Raw genomic sequence first — 10,924 nt, forward strand, 5'->3', positions numbered from 1 at the left:
TCCTGGATTCTCTTTCTGTCTGCCCAGTGTTAGAGAGGTGCATGCTCTGACTTCCTCCCTGTGTGGTCTTCTAGAGTCCCTTGGCTGTAATTATAACTTCCTAGTTGTTGTCTCTGGCCTTGATTTCTCCCTTAAGCGGTAAATGCTTTTTAAAAGTTTTTACTTAAAAATCTCTTCTTCAACATCTAATAAACATCCCTTAATTGAAACATTTAAAACCAAGACGCTCTCCACATGTACCCACTCACATACGGTTCCTCCTTCAATTGTCTTTCCCTCAGAAAATGGCACCACCGTTCACCCAGGTATTCAGGCATCAACCTCAGCATTATCATCTCACCTGGAATTCATCAACTAGCCCTACTGGTGCTACCTTTGAGGAAAGTATGTATATATGTTGATTTCAGCTGCTTCTTGCCACCTTCATTCCTATCAGTTTAATCCATATCTCTATTTCTTGCCTGGATCTTGCAGTAATTCCATTTAACACCACCTGCCTCAGGAGCCTGGACAAGCCTTTAAAATCTGCCCGGTGACATCCCACCACACATGAAGGAAAGTTTATCGTGTTCCCTCAGATCCTCACATGGGTAACGCCTTCACTCCGTCTGCTCAAATGCTGGATCACCTTATCAAAAATGACCTCATTACACCACTACCTTTCTGGCCATCCCCTTTTTCTGCTTTATCTTTCTTCGCAGCAGTTATCGTGACCTGAAATTATAGTATTCATTTGTATACTTGTATATTGTCTGCCTATTTCTCCCTCTGGGTGTCAGAACACACATTCACCCTGGCCCTGCCCCACTCCCAATACCTTTCTTTTTTTCAGAAACAGCAACTCCCAAAACTCCCTAGCCCAGAAGATGAAGTGGAGACCTAGAGAAGGCAGTGCGTTGCTTGAAGCCATGGAACTCCCCCATCCCATGTCATGTACAAAATTCACAGAGGTTTTAAGACATACTAGAGATTAGAGTTTTCACCCACGATTGAGAACTGACAACTGAGGCCTCAGAAGAGAGGAGCCGCACTAATGAATGCCTGTCAGGAATGAAGAAAAGGCCTGCCATCTATAAGTATGAGGATGGGAGTCAAAGGTCACTTTAGGCAGACTGTCTTTCAACTTCCACAGAGGAACTAGAATGGATTATTTCCCTAAGTGAGTGAATCTCTAGGTATGAAGGAGGCATGCTAGCTTTGATCCACCACTGCTCGCAGAGGAGGATCTCAATTAAAATAAAGTATACAGTATTACTGCATGGCTTCTCACTACCACAGGCCCAGTGTGTTTGGAAATATTGAGAAAGAAGTTGGAGGGTTGCGTCATCATGACAGCTTGGAGGCCCTCAAGGCATCTGGCAGTCCTCAGGTTTAGTCAGGGGAGGAACAACAGTTTTAAGTGGGCTTCTGTAGGTTCCACGGTAGAAGCCAGGACAGGGTACATGCCATGCGGCTTTAGACATTCACAGCCAGCCTGCCTCTGGGCCATCTCTTTTTTGGGTGAGCAGAGTGTGGTTCTGACCCTTCTCAGAAGTTGTTAGGCATTCCAGGCTAAAGTAACCCACCAGTCTTTTAAATATAGATAGTACAAATCCAATAACACTCTTATATTTCAACATAGCATTGGCACTAAAACCCAGACTGCTGTAATAAAATCAAGTTACATCCGCCAGTTCTATATTTATGGACCACAGGCTTTAGAAAATTTAGAGGACAATCTGGAAAGCAAAGCAAGAAAATTTTATTTCAAAATAGGATTTGCTTGGGAGACTCCAGGTCCCCAAAAGAGAATTACCGTGGAGACCCCTTACCAAGGCAGCCACACAAGCAGATCTAGAGTAGGTTTAGAGCCAAAATACACATTTTCCTGTTGTCAAATGATAAATCTGTATAAATCTTATCTTGTTCAACTAAGAAGTAAAAGCAACGACCTGGGACTAGACCTCTGAAATTATGATGTTAGAGAGTCTAATGATGGGATGAAGACATAATTTCAGTTATGGTTTCAATATGGTTTGTCTCTACCAAAACTCATGCTGAAATCTGATCCCCAATATGGTGGTGTTGGGAGGTGGGGCCTAATATGAAATGTGTGGGTCATGGGATGGATCCCTCATTAATAACTTGGTGCTGTTCTCATGGTAGTGAGTGAGTTTTTGCTCTGGTAATCCTGAAGTAGTTTTCTTGAAAATTGATTATTTCCCTGAGAATGGGTTTTTATAAAGACAGGGCTCTCCCGGAGTTCTCCTGAACTCTCCGAGAGTTCAGGACTCTACCTGAACTAATCACGTTGGCCAGGGGAATAAAATGGTCTGGTTTGCTCAGGTCACTTATGGTCCATCCCAGATAGGATGTTAGACGGAATCCCATAGAAACTTCATTGTCCGTTTTACAATGGGGTATGAGTGGAATGGATAATGGGGTGTTTATTACGGCTATTACTAGGCATATTACAGCTATTTTTACTAAAATAAAAATGATTTTTTTCTTCTGCATGCTTTTATGATTTTCAATTTTGCTGTAATGAACATATATTTTGTAATAAAAAGAAGGAAATACAAAAGAAAATAAAATTAGAAATAGGATACATAGCAATGGAGAACAATGTTAAAACTAGGATGTGTTAGGCACAATTACATGCTAATAAAATTAGATAAGTGAAATGTGTGCATCTCTATTAAAATACAATGTATTAATATTGAATCAAGGAAAAAGAGAACACCAAGAACTGAAAGAGAAAGTGGAAAATTTACCAAAGAAACGCACTCGCTTCTCCTACCTACTCTTTCCAGCAGAACTTGAAAATTGTCTTAAGATCTTCAAAAAGCAGATATGGCCTCCTAGTTACCAAACATGGTATTCTATCTGTAGTGGACATTTGTTGTGTTTGTAACTCAGAAGTATCTTTTGAACATCTTTCTATGTTTGGAGAATTTCCCATATTACAAATTCCTCTTCTCCAAGAGAGAAATCAGACCATGCTCTCCCAGACTCCCTTGCAGTCAGACACAGGCTTTGACCTGGGTTTTGCTAATGAGATGCATCTGCAACCAGACTTCAATTGCAAAGTAAAAACTGGGAGAAGGAGTACATAGTGTGGATCACCTTTTGGCAAATATAGTGCCAGGGCCTCTGGCAACCTGCTTTCACCATAGGCCTCTGGAACCCAGCAGGAGGAGCCTCCTCAATCACCACAGACACTCAAGTGGGCAGGAAGCACTGCTTAGAGAAGTGGTAAAGGCAGCAAGCCAGCTGACGTGGAGCCTGAGGGTTTGATGTGGGAGTGTCTGCAGTGGAGCACCTCCAGGGATGGCCTGAAATGTATGCGTTTCATCCCCCAGGCTTGACTTGCTCCCATAGGAGACTTTGACCCTAGAGGAACTGTAGGGCCTGATCTTTCAGGGTGGTCTTGCCCATCACACCAGGCTGATCTGACCTGAACACCCCTTGGTCTGCTGGCCTCTCCTTGGGCCCTAGTCAGGCCACAACTGCTTGTAGGGCAGTCTCTGGTGCCATGGGGGCTGGCACCATAGCTTCTGTGCTGGTGGACTGTGCCTGATCAGGGAAGATCTCCAGCTGGGTGGCTCCATGGCCACACACCAGGCTACCCATTCCCTCCTCAGACTGAAGCTTCCTCCAGGCCCATAGCAACTCCCCACATCACTTTGCTGGCATGTGCCAACACTAGTGGGAGGGGCTTGCTTTCTTTGCCCTGTCAGTGGAGGGGAGTGCAGTCCACCCTGCTTCCCTTTGCAGACTACCATTGCAGATGGAACCTTGGTGGGCATAAGTTCAGAAGCCCCACCCCTGCCAGTGCCTGGTCCTGCACTAACACTGTGCAGAGAACAGCAGATCTTCCTCTACCCTGAACAATCACTCCTGCTTGTCAGGCACAGAGAAGGCACCCTGCACCAGCCAGCACCCCACACCAGACCCAACACTACCTCCAGTGTGACCATACACACTGTCTCCAGCAGGGCTACCCCACTCCGCTGTCCCCCAACCCGTCTGCATTGCCTCTGTCACTGCGGTGAACACCTGCAAGGAGGCAGGCACTTGGCACCCACTGGCGCTCTGCCACAGCGGCTGCTCCTCACCGCACCACCCCTGCCACCAGCACACCATATTCCATGCCTCAAAGAGCCAGAGAACAAAATCGGGGCCCAATGCAAGTACTCCAGTTAATTAGAACATTGAGTTCTTTTATATCCTTGAGGACTTTTTGGTCTAGATAGTTTATAATTCATTGAGAAGGTGTTAAAATCTCCAACTGTAAGTGTGACTTTCTCTATTTCTCCTCCCTGTTCTATCAGTTTTTGTTCCACATATTTTTCAGTTCTGTTGTTTGGTGCACACACTTTTAGGATTGCTATGTCTTTTTGGAGAATTAACCCTATAATATATCTCGGTCTCTGATGATTTTCTTTGCTGTGAAGTCTATTATATATGGTAATAATAAAACTAGTCCTCCTTTCTTTTGCTTAATGTTTGCATGATATACCATTTTCAAAAATTTTAATTCTAAGCTGTCTATATCATTATATTTTAGGTAAATTTTTTGTAGACAACATATAAGTGGGTGATGTTTGTAACCTACTCTGCCAATCCCTGTCTTTAACTTGGTTTATCAGACCACTTACATACAATGTAATTACTGGTGCATTAAAATGTAACGTTTATTTAATTTTTTGTTTATGTTTAGTCTCTTTTTTATTTCTATAATTTCATGGCTTTCTGTGGATTACTTGAACCATTTTCACACTACTTTGATACATTTATAGCATTTTTGGGTGTATTTCTTGCTCTTTTATATATATAAGAGATATATATCATATATATGTAAGATATATGTGTATCATATATGTATCACATACACACACACACACACACACACACACACACACACACACACATATATTTTGAGACAGTCTTGCTCTGTCTTCCAGGCTGGAGTGTAGTGGCATGATCTCAGCTCACTGCAACCTCTGCCGCCCGGGTTCAAGTGATTCTCCTACCTCAGCCTCCCAAGCAGCTGGAATTATAGGCACACACCACCACACCTGGCTAATTTTGTATTTTTAGTAGAGATGGGGTTTCATCATGTTGGCCAGGCTGATCTTGAACTCCTGACCTCAAGTTACCCACCCACCTTGGCCTCCCAAAGTGCTGGGATTACAGGTGTGACCCCCACACCTGGCCCTTGCTCTAATAAATTTAGTGGTTGCTTTAGTATTACATTACATGTATTTTTAGTAGAGATGGGGCTTCTCCATGTTGGTCAGGCTGGTCTCAAACTCCTAACCTCAGGTGACGCACCCACCTCGGCCTCCCAGAGTGCTGGGATCACAGGTATGAGGCACTGTGCCCAGCAGTTTCTCCCATATTTATAATGTAATGGTCTTTCTCTACGTTGCTATCAGATACATTATAATTTTCTCTTCAATCATCAAACATGATTTCAAAGTCTCCACAAAAAGGAAGGTCAATTGTGTTTACCAATATACTGGCTTATTATGGTTTATTTTCTGATGTTCCAAGTTTCCTTCTTCTTTTTTTTTTTCTTTTCTTGAGATGGATGCTCTTGTTGTCCAGGCTGGAGTGCAATGGCATGATGTTGGCTCATTGTAATCTCTGTCTCCTGAGTTCACTGCCTCAGCCTCCCAGATTACAGCCGCGGGCCATCATGCCCAGCTAATTTTTGTATTTTTAGTAGAGATGGGGTTTCACCATGTTGGCCAGGCTGGTCTCAGACCTCAGATGATCTGTCCATCTCAGCCACCCAGAGTGCAGGGATTACAGGCGTGAGCCACCATGCCCTGCCCCAAGTTTCCTTCTTTCTTTTGTAATTTCCTTTCTGTTTAGAGAACTTTCTTCAGTCATTCATTTAGGGTGGTGATAACTTCTCTTAGTTGTCCTTCATCTGAGATGTCTTGATTTCCTTTTCATTCCTGAAGTGTATTTTTTCGAAGTATAGGATTCTGGGCTGGCAGTCCTCTTTTTTCAGCACTTGGAAAACATTATGTCACTCCTTTTGGCCTCCGTGGTTTCTGATGAGAAATCCACTGTCCTTTGAATCATTTTTCCAATACAGACATCATTTCTTTTTTGATGCTTTTAATATCTTTCTGCGTTTCTAGTTTTCAGAAGTTTAACTATGATTCGTCTCAGTGTGGATTTCTTTGGGTTGATCTGGTTTGGGATTTGCTTAGTTTCTTGAATCTGTAGGTGTATGTCTCTTGCCAAATTTGGGAAGTTTTCAGTTATCGTTTATTTGAGTGCATTTTTAGCCCTGCTTTTTCTGATGAAAGTACGTTAGATCTTTTTTTTTTTTTTTTTAATAGTGTCTTGCTGTGTCGCTAGGCTGGAGTGCAGTGGTATAATCTCCACTCTCTGCAACCTCTGCTTCTGGGGGTTCAAGCAATACCCCTGCGTCAGCCTCCCAAAATGCTGGGATTACAGTTGTGAGCCACTGTGCCTGGTCTAGATCTTTTATTACAGTCTCACACATCTCTGAGGCTCTGTTCAAATTTTCCCCAGTCCATTTTCTCTCTGTCATTCAGATTGGGTCATTTATTTTATCTTCTAATACATTGTTTTTTCCCCATCTGTTCCCTGTTGAGTCCATCCACTGAGTTTTAAATTTGGGTTATTTATTTATTTACTTGGGGGTTCTAATTTTGCCTTTTGAGTTCCAAAATTTCTGTTTGGTTCTTCTTACATCCTCTATTTTTTTGCTGAAACGTTCTTTTTTTTTTCCATTTGTGTCAGCTGATTTAACCAATTTTGTATTATGATTGCTTTAAAATCATTATCAAATAACTCTCATATTTCTATCATATTTATGCTTACATATATATGTGTGTGTGTGTGTGTGTGTATATATATATATATATATATATATATATATATATATAGAGAGAGAGAGAGAGAGAGAGAGAGAGAGAGCGAGGGAGAGAGATGGAGATTCTCTCTTGTCACACAGGCTGGAGTGCAATGGTGCGATCTCGGCTCACTGTAACCTCCACCTCCCAGGTTTAGGTGATTTTCCTGCTTCAGTCTCTTGAGTAGCAGGGATTACAGGCACCTGCCATTATGCCCAGCTAATTTTCTTATTTTTAATAGTTTTGCCCAGGTTGGTCTCGAACTTATGACCTCAAGTATTCCACCTGCCTTGGTCTCCCAAAGTGCTGGGATTACAGGTGTGAGCCACCACAACCAGCCTCTATGCTATTATCTGTTGATTATCTCTTTTTTTTTCCTTTCAGTTTCAGATCTCCAGGGTTGTTGGTATAATGAGTGATTTTCATAGAAACCCAGGCATCTTTGTATTCTATTATGAGAACCTAGATCTTATTTAAACCTTCTATTTTAGCTGGCTTTTTCAGGCACTTCTCCAGCAGAGTGGTGGCAGTCGGGAGCACCATCTTGGTGAAAGAGAAATTCGAGTTCCTCAATTGACCTCTGTTGACAACCCAGAGGACTCTTCATTAATGTTGGGCAAGGTTGGGGTTCCAGCCCCCATTTGGTATCTATTGATACCTTTCTGTGTGAAGGGGTAGGACTTTCTGTCTGGAGGGGTAGAAGTGATTCCTCCCTACAAGGCCTCCAGTACATTATGGCTGGGGGGTGGTTTGCTCTTCTTACTACTGATTGATGCTGAAAGTCTTGACTCTCCCTCCTAACAGGAGGCACCCCTAACAGGAGGGGATGAAGGCCTCTTTATTGCCCAGTGGAGATGAAATTTCTGGCTTCCTACTTGGGCTTCTCTGATACCGTGTGTGTGTGTGTGTGTGTGTGTGTGTGTGTTGGGAGGTTGTTTGTATGTCTCACTATGCGTTTCAAAGGTGGAAATCTAGGCTTTCCCGTCAGCCTTTGCTGGCATGGATGGGAGAGGAGCCACCATTTTTTCTGTGGCAGTTGGCTTGAGTAGAGTGACTATTACATGTTTTCTGTCTTGGTAGGCCTCCCTCTTCCTGCTTCTTTGGCTGGAGAGAGCAGGCTTCCCTTGGGGATCGTATTGTCTGCATCTATTTCATTTCCAGGTTTCTGCATTCTTCAGCTCCATTATTGGGATATATGAGGCTAATAGAAAACTCAGGCCATCTCATTCTGCAAGTCACAAAGTCACTACCTTCATAGCTCACTGCAACCTTGAACTCTTGTGCTCAAGTAATCCTCCCACCTCAGTCTCAGCCTTCTGAGTAGCTAGGATTAAATTTTTTTAATTTTTTGAGGAGATGAGATCTCTCATTATGTTGCCCAGGCTATACAAATGATTTTTTTTTTTTTTTGAGGCTGAGTTTTGCTCTTATTGCCCAGGCTAGAGTGCAATTGTGTAATCTCAACTCACCACAACCTCTGTCTCCTGGATTCAAGCAATTCTCCTGCCTCAGCCTCCCAAGTAGCTGGGATTACAGGCATGTGCCATCACACCCAGCTATTTTGTATTTTTAGTAGGGACAGGGTTTCTCCATGTTGGTCAGGTTTGTCTTGAACTCCTGACCTCAGGTGGTCTCCCTGCCTTGGCCTCCCAAAGTGCTGGGATTACAGACATGATTCATGGTGCCCAGACTGCAAATGGCATTTTTAAAAAGAAAAACCATAGGCCATGCTTGCTTATTAATACAGACTATACTCTTGAAATACATATTCATAGAATTCAAGTGATGCCTGATCCATTCATCTGGGGATACACATGATGTCATATGAACATCAATAACCCTAATTTCCTGTTCTTGCCTCTCTCAAAAAGTTCACTTCAAGTGTTTTTGGAATTCCTCAAGGGGTAGATTTTCACAGGAAATAAATCATCCAGTCAGCTGTGGTTACTATGCAGCATCCACTGTGTTATTTTTTTTTCTCTTATTTCTCTGAGTTCATGTCTGTTACCTACAGAGGCATATGAAGGAGGCTTACCGTTGTTACTGCTGTTGCAGACCATCATAAGGATAGCAATGTCTATTTCAAAGATGCTGTTTCCAGATAATGAAAACATCTAATTTTCAAGATACTGAGGAGTTCTGCATAAAAGAAGCGTTTTCTGCTCAGCTTTGAGCCACCCTTGGGCTGTGAAGCAGTACTGCGTGTTCCCAGTGCCTTCACGCATGAATCAAATACTCCTACCAATACTCTGTGCCAGTCATTTGCCTGTTTGCAGGTCAGCTTCCTGGCTTCCTCTGTTCTGCTCTGTATCACAAGGAACTATGCTTCCCAAGGCTCTTTCCTTTCTGACTTCTGCAAAGATTCAGCCAAGGGGAAGAGGGTGGAAGTAGAGAAGAAACCAGGATGTTTCTTCTTTTCTCTCTCTGCTTCAAGGAGTACCTCCAAGGGCAGGAATATGTACACAAATAGTTCTTTCTTCTAAGATCCCAGCTTGCTGAGAAGGTTTTGAATGATCCATCTTCTGTAGGTGGTACAACTCCTAGGCTCCAGTAACACCCTTCTCCTCTTTGTTCCTCTAAACTAAAGGTTTGTAGTAGTTTTTTTCTGTTGATAATTTTAGGGCTGCCTCATTTTCTCTCCCCCACCCATTTAACTTCTCAATTATTCTATTACCTATGTATCTAGTTAGATGTATCTAGTTAGATGTATTTTCTCTGAAATACCTAGAGCGGTTTGTGGTTTTTTTTTTTGGGAGGGTTCCAACTGTTTTAGACTTCTAAAAGTGGCCAGGTACAGGGGCTCATTCCTGTAGTCTCGGCACTTTGGGAAGCTGAGGTAGGTGGATCATTTGAGCCCAGGAGTTCAAGATCAGCCTGGGCAACATAGTGGGAGCTGGTCTCTACAAAGTAAACAAAAACTTAGCCTGGTGTGGTGGTGTGTACCTGTAGTCTCAGCTACTTGATGGGGCTGAGGTGGAAGGTGTTTGAGCCCGCGAGATCAAGGATGCAGTGAGCTGTGATCATGCCACTGCACTGCAGCCTGAGTGACAGAGTGAGATGCCGTCTCAAAACAAAGGGGACAATTTAAGGTTGTTCAGCCAGGAGGTTGAGGCTGCAGTGAGCCAAGATTGCACCACTGCACTCCAGCCTGGGTGACAGAACAATACCCTGTGTATAAGAAAAAAAACAAAGAAAGAAAAGAAAACAATAACACAAGTTGAACAACTTCAGCAAGAATCTTGAGGCCTCTGAGTAAACCAACACGAAGCATAGGAACAACACATTAGTATGAGATCAACTTCCTCTTTACGCATCATACTAGTTGTTAGGTACGGGTTGTGTGGCTCAACCCTGTAGAAAACCATGCACATTTTAGTTTATGTAATTGTCAGTCCTTAAAGTTGTGCAGTTTACAACGCGGTCATCTGTATCTAACAACACCGAGTAGGTAGACATTGTCAAACCTCATTTATCTTAGGTATTAATATTTATCTATTAGTAGCATTAAAGTTAGTCTTAAGTAATAGAAAGAAAGAACAGTAGCCTAAAGAAAACAATTATTTTCTTACATGTAAAAGTTTGTAGAGATGCAGTCCGGAGCCAATATAGCCACTTCTCTCCACAATGTCCACAGCACCCAGACGCTGGGTTCCTTCCAGCTCAAGAGCTCAACAGTTCCCGCAAATGTGAACCTCATTCTTGTCAAGCTTAGCTTCCTAGAAGGAAACATCTTCCTTCTAGGCAGCAGAATAGAGGAAGGGCCAAACAAAACAGAACAACAGCAACAACAAATCACACCAAGGCAATGGAAAAATACCAAGTGTCTCCTAAGGAAGAGTCCCAGTAGCTACTCTGACCCTCTGCTTACATCTCCTTGGCCAGCACTTTCAGGACTGGGTAGTGGATTTAGATGGTTCCTTCTTTCATCTATGGTAATCTTTAATGGGGAGAGAATCTGTTACCATACATTGATACTAATGCTCTGACCTTAAACTTAAGAGACTTTAGAAGACTCAGGATGTTAAAGGCCCCTCGAAAGAAAT

Source organism: Callithrix jacchus, chromosome 11 (assembly GCF_049354715.1).
Source record: "Callithrix jacchus isolate 240 chromosome 11, calJac240_pri, whole genome shotgun sequence".
Taxonomy (NCBI): Eukaryota; Metazoa; Chordata; class Mammalia; order Primates; family Cebidae; genus Callithrix; species Callithrix jacchus.